The 6511-nt window shown below is 43.1% G+C and overlaps 1 long non-coding RNA gene across 1 annotated transcript; it reads right to left on the reverse strand.

Annotated features, from left to right (window-relative positions):
• Positions 1-571: 571 nt before the first annotated feature.
• Positions 572-5180, reverse strand: LOC308608936. Its single transcript, XR_014014249.1, has 3 exons — positions 5122-5180; positions 3910-3996; positions 572-2196 (listed from the first exon to the last, which is right to left on the reverse strand). It is a non-coding gene; the product is annotated as an uncharacterized lncRNA (long non-coding RNA).
• Positions 5181-6511: the final 1331 nt, after the last annotated feature.

A 6511-nucleotide genomic window follows, 5' to 3' on the forward strand; every position in this document is an offset into this window, starting at 1 on the left:
CGTCTTTACCTCTTGGCCCCTTCTTACAATGTGGGGTAGAGGTCAGAGCAGGGAAGTCTCTCTTCTCAAACAGGAATAGGCAATAGGAGTGTGAGTGTGTGTGTGTGTGTGTGCATGTGTGTGTGTGTGTTTATTTGTCTGTATATGTGCACACACAATACACCTTTAAATAAGTCTCCTCAGAGAGGAATTGCTCTGGGTCAGTTCAACACTGTTTCCTTTCCCTCAGGTAATGCACGTCAAATCAACTTCTTCACCCTTTATGGAAGCTGACATGTGCCACTTTTGGTTACAATGCAATTCCAAGGTCAGCTCAGGTTTAACCAGCAGCTGCTCCCCTATAAATTGATTACAGAAGTCAAAATCATACATAAAAGTGAACAAAGAGTCCTTCGCTTTACAGGAAGGAACGAAAGTAATGAATCAAGGAGCACATCCATCCCTGGGACCCATATGCCTTTTGTTGTGGCTACATAAATTGTTCCAGAGTAGAAAAAAATGAAGGTAAACTTCTAAACTCTTTCTATGATGCAGGTTAACACTGATACTGCAAGTTTATTAAATGCCACAAGATAACAAGATAAAACAAGATAAAATTACAGACCTAGGAGCATATATTTATTGCAGTAGGAAACTTCTAGAGATCATCTCTGCCTAAAACCTGATAATCTTTTTCATACAAGACAAGCCAGTGAGAAAGTCCTAAGTATAAGGCTAGCCCAAATATGCAGGATAGGCTAAACAAAAATGGTATAATAACACAGGACCTGTCTTAGGCAGGTAGCTGGGTGGAGAAAAGTAGAGGAGTAAAAAGACAGGATCTCCAGAAGAGAGGAAAGACATGAAGTTCCTCTAAGGCAATTTCTCAAATTTTGTTCCATGGAACACTCGACCCAGGAAATGGCTCATAGAAAAAAAGTTTCCATGATCAGATAAGCATGGGAAATGCTTCATTCTATGGCCCTCTCTTGGAGATTTCCAATGGAACATTACAATATTAAAGTCTCTGAAAAATCCTGCAATAAACCATCTGTATAACTTTTTTGTTACCAAGTAATTCCAAAACTTACTTGCCCTCTGAGTCTACATTTTTGTCCTCCTCCTCTGACTCTTGACCCTATTTCTCAGGAAGAAAAACCCTCCATGTTGGCAATTACCTCACACACCCTATAGCACTTCAGTGACCAAAGTTTAATTGCTTTCTTACAAAATTCCTTGGTAGCATTTGGCCCAGAGGCCCAAAACTAATAGACTAGTGGAAAGTCTATCAACCAATAAACAGTTATTAAGTATTTTCTGTTACCTGAGTATTGTTCTGGGGCTGGAGTAGGGATGGAATGGGGAGACAGCAATTAAGGAAAGAGTATTGTTCTCTACGAGCTCACAATCTAGTGGGGAATTCAAAAATATCCCCTGTAAAAGTCCACTAACAATTCAATATGTACCATTTGGCAGTAGGGGATAAAAGGGTACATAAAGGCACCCAGGCAAGGAGTGCTTTGAGAATGAAGAAGGAAAGAGTATAGGTTGATTTTCAAAAAGCCTTGGAGAGACTGGACTTTGGCTGGGCCAAGAAGTATGGGAAAGAATTGGATAACAAGAGAGAAATGAAGAAGGTGTTCCCAGGAGGAGAAAAATCATGAAGAAAATGAGAGAAATAGGTAAGGTCAAAGTGTGTTTAGAAGCCCAGGTTAAGTGTCCAGAAACTAGGTGTCTAAGCCCTGTGATGATGCTTGTGTGAGAATTCAGATGTCCTTGCTAGGGGACTCTGGGAGGGGAATGTGAAGGAAGAAAGGAATGAATAAAGGAGTACTGCCATCCCTGGGGCCCGTATGCCTTTTCAAGACTATTGTATCCCCCTAGGGCTCCCACTGTGTATAGCAGAGCTGCTTCATTTTCCCCACGACCCCCTCAGGTACAATGCTTTAATTCCCTCAAAGTCACCAAAAATAACTTCTGAGAGCTTAGTTGGTATTTGGTGTGTGTTCTTGCATCCAGCTGTCAGTCTATCTGCTGTATTTCAACTGTCCTGGCCTGGAGCTGCTAGGCATATGCCGCACTTGGGGTATTTGACAAACTGACACTCTACTACACGGAGTGTCTAACTCAGCTTGTCAAATACACGGAGCGTGGCACTGCAGGAGGCTGGGCCAGGGGCTTCAGTGGGGAGGCAAGATCTTCCTGGGAGATATGGCCCTGGAGGGAAAGAAAGAGAAAGGAGTCACACCCTGAGCACCAGGGAAACTGCAGAGGCTATAGGGACTACCTGAAGCACCAGAATAAGGAAGTGAACAAAATAGGCAATAAGGCTTCTAACCAGAAGAGGCATCCTTAGGGTATGTAAGAAAGGCCCACTTGATACTGCAGGTGAAGCCCCAGTGCTCAGCTGGGGGGGTCCTCAGGCCTGAGTCCTATAGCTATGACATTTCTAGGGGTCTGGAGCTTCAGTGAGATTCTCTATCCAGCAGAGAATGTACAATTTGGTCATTGTCCTGCCTCCCTGACCTCAGGAAAGGACAAGGTCCCAGAGTCAATGCCCATGTCCCACCTTCCCAACTCTCTCAGTCTATGTTCTCACAGTGTTATGACTATGGACATAGGATTTGAGGTTAAGCACAGGCATGAATTCTGGCTCTTCCACTGAGTAGCTGAGAAATCTTGGATAAATCATTTTATCTCTTTGAGTTCTAGTTTTCCACATCCACAAAATGGGTGTAAGTACAGTACTTACCTAATAAGTTATTGTGAGAATGACATGAAATAATGTACGTAAAGCCCTTAGGTCAGTATTTGATACATAACAAATACTCCAAAGAAAATTTAAAAAAGGTGGTTGAACTACCACAAGGAAAGCAAGGGCCATGGACCACTGACTTAACAGGGTCAGGACAATGAAACAGGAATTTCTTATGGTCTCAGCCTTGCCTAACATGATGCACTTAACCAATCAGGACTCAAGAATGGCAGTGGCAGTTATAAAAGGACCTTCATCTAGTTTCACCTACTCATGTTATAACTGAGGAAATGAAGGCTCACACTGAGGATGAGAGTTGCTAAAGATCATACAAGTTGTACACAGTTTGGGGCTGTGCCCCATGTCGCCCCATTGTGCCCACCAGTTTTCCTCACTGGTCCTTTTACCTCCATGCTCTGTATATCTCTCTGGGAAAAGGGAGACACATCAAAAAGGAAGGCAAAATATAGGCAGTGGACTTGGCAGTGAGGTACTGGGATCATTCATCCCACAGCCATCAGAGAAATAAAGAAGCTGCCAGGAGCATGATCAGGCCTGGAACTTCTGAGAGAATTCACTTGGCAATACCCAGATACTGTTGCTAAAAATTCCAGGTAGTCCGTGTTAAATTCCTCCCTTTCCCAGATGTGGTAGTTGATCTGTGAGAAAGTAGCTGGCTTATATTATATACTGGCATGAAAAGAGGCAAACATTCCAAGGAACATAAAACTGCCCCATTGAGGCCAGAAAGCCTTATCCCAGCTAAGACAAGGCAGAGGGACTTGTCTTTCAGCAAAAAATCATAGTGCATTAAAAAAAAAAAACACTTAACTCTTTCAGGTAAATGTATGTTGGTAAGCAGGTGACATGCTCCTCCAATTTGATATCTGAGAGTGACTTCAAACCTAAAGCTCTAAATGATATTTTCCATCCCCTCATTTCCCTCTCTACTTACCCAAGCCATTCCAAGCCACCCAGAAGTGTGCCTTTTTCAGCCAAAGCAACAATCTTGGTCACCAGATATAGAATGGTGGAAAGAATCAGACAAACTTAGATTCTAATGCTGCTTTGGGCACTAATTAGCCAATCATGGCTTTGGGAAAGTTTTCTTTTAGGCTTCAGTTGTCCTTTGAGCTTCAGTTGTCTTCTCTGGAAATGGGGACAAGAAGACTTACCTGGCAAAGTTGTCAGGAAGGTGTTTGGTGAGCTTTCCAGAGACTCTCATATAGGAGCTCACAGGCACCTTGGCTCAGTCCCTGGAGCTGTGAGTGGAAGCCAATCAAGGAAGCTGATTAATAGAGTTTGAGTTCAGGGTAGTAGGAGAGAGAGAACTGGACTGATGCCTTTCTTCTATCATCATCCTTACTGGCTACCAGCTTCTGTGAGAAGACCTGGATAAACTGAAAATGTCCACAGCCTCCTGAATGCCCTTTCTGACTTCATCAAAAAGGAAGACAGGTATGAGAAGGTTAAAGATTATTTCTTAGTACATGAAGTTTAAGAGCCTTATAGACAATTTTGCCCCAGTATTAATGGAAAGAGGCAGTGGCTGAGCTGAAACTATATTGGTTTTATTTCCACATTTGATGTTTTAGTCCATGCCTCTCCAACAGAGTGTATATAAGGAAAGCAGGTTCAGCTGAGAAAGGCTGGCCAGACCCATAGGAAGAAAAGATGGATATCTATGTGGAGTGATACTGAGGGTCTCTGAAAGTTTTCTCTTGGTCTGTTATACTACATAAAATATCATTTGCTCCCTGTCTACCCTGGGAGGGCTAACACGCCAAGCAGTAAGACCTGCCCTGCAACTGACCCAGTTGGGTCCCTCATACTGGAAGCAGTATGGACTTTTTTCAGGCATAGTTCAACCTCCTGCTCAGCCCCACCCAGAGATATTTACTCAGCATCACTCTCATGTCCTTTCTCAACAGAGGGCTAAAAACTATCAAAATAAGGGATATAAAAACTAAAAGAGTCTAGACACTGTCCATCTAATCATTCCCCTCTTCTTCTTTGCAGAAGAGGTCAAAAATATGAGTCCTAGAATGGAGAAAGGACTTGTTCAAAGATACACAATGAGTAAATGGCAAAACCAGGACCACTATTCAAATATCCTGATCCTGGTTCCAGAGAACATCTCACTGCCATTTGGTTGTCCCCTAAACAGCCTGTTTGGAGAGGAAATGTCATCTTCCTTTCTCATCATTATAAACTCCAGGACAGAAGGGTACCAATGGGATACTTCTTCTCCCCCACCCTTGATCCAGAATTCCTGAGAAGGGTCCAAGGAGAATGGGATGAGCAGATATGGCTTGGGCCATATTTGGTAGCCATGGACACTGCCCCAGTTTGGGAATCCAAGCAGAGAGGACAAGTTGATACTATACCTGTTACTGGAGTGGTGCCTTCATCTTGTAGGAGGCATAGGTTCCCTGGTGATGAGTCAACCTGCAGAGGCCAGAGGGAACTGGGCTTTATGCTGTGAGCAGGAAGGTCCTATGTTTTGAAGGGCCCTTGGTGTCTTCAAGAGGAAACAGAAATGAGGAAGATAAGGCTGAGGTTAGCCAACGGAAATCTGGGTGCAAAATGACAAAAGAGTGCCGTTGTGAAAGGGTCTCCTACTGCAGCAACAGTCCTCACTGCCATGTCCTCACCCACTTCCAGCTGAACTCCAACAGATACTAACTCCCCAAGCTGCAGAGAGTCTGAGCAGAAAGCCCTGGCTGCTCTAGGCTCGACCTACGGCCAGGGAGGTTTCCCCAGATTTACTGAAGGAGTCCTGGAATGTCAAAGCTGAGACATTATCAAATAAAAATCCCCATTGTCAAAATTGAGAAACTGACCCCCTGAGGGATAAAAGGAAATGCCTGATATCAAAAAGCAAATTAGTCGTATACCTAGAATTTGAGTTCATTTCTGTCAACTCCAAATCATGTGTTCTCTCACCCTGTCAGAATGCCTCCTGGTCCTGAAACACCCATTTTATCTCCCCTGGCACACAAACATAATTAGCAGGGCCCAGTGAAAAATGAAAAGGAAGGGCCCTTTGTAAAAAAGAAATTAAAAATTCAAGATGGCAACAGCAGAACATTAAGCTAAGTTTGGGGTCTTTCTAAGCATGAGGCCCTTGTGAAAATTTACAGGTCACATGCTTATGAAGCTGAGCCTGCTAGCACAGCTCTGCCCACAGGTCACATTCTGGCATCCAGGGAGCTTACAGACAGAAAGAAAAAAGAAAATTCACATCTATGAAAGTATTTATTATGTGTTTTACATGTGTTATCTCATTTAATCAACAACCATCTAGTATGGTATTATCATTATTCCTATTTATAGGAGAGGAAACTGAGACACATAGAAGTAAAGTGGCTTGCCTAAGGACACAAAACTAGGAAATAATGGAGAAGGCAGAATTTGTACTCAGGTCCTTCTGACTCAAAATGTTAGGCTTTTTCTACTCTCCTACGTTGGTTATGAAGAAAGTGGTTGACCTTGAGAAGGAAAAGATAGTGTCAGACACTTAAGTTCAACTGTGACCTTTAGGCTTCATAAGGGACATGACAATTATGAGAAGAAAGTGAATGACTTCCTAGAGCCTTATGTTTGCAATCCTTGGGCAGTCCCCATTCACAGCCAGGAAGACTTTGGATTCCCATTATGCAGTGCTCTACATCATGAATCCTGATGATATGGTAGGTGGGAGAGACAATTCTTGCAATGCTTTCAGGGTATACTTACAGGATCACCTTCAATGATTGCAGTGCCCAAGTCTCAGTC

The sequence above is a fragment of the Mesoplodon bidens genome, assembly GCF_964165515.1.
Source record: "Mesoplodon bidens genome assembly, chromosome: X".
NCBI classification, from domain to species: domain Eukaryota; kingdom Metazoa; phylum Chordata; class Mammalia; order Artiodactyla; family Ziphiidae; genus Mesoplodon; species Mesoplodon bidens.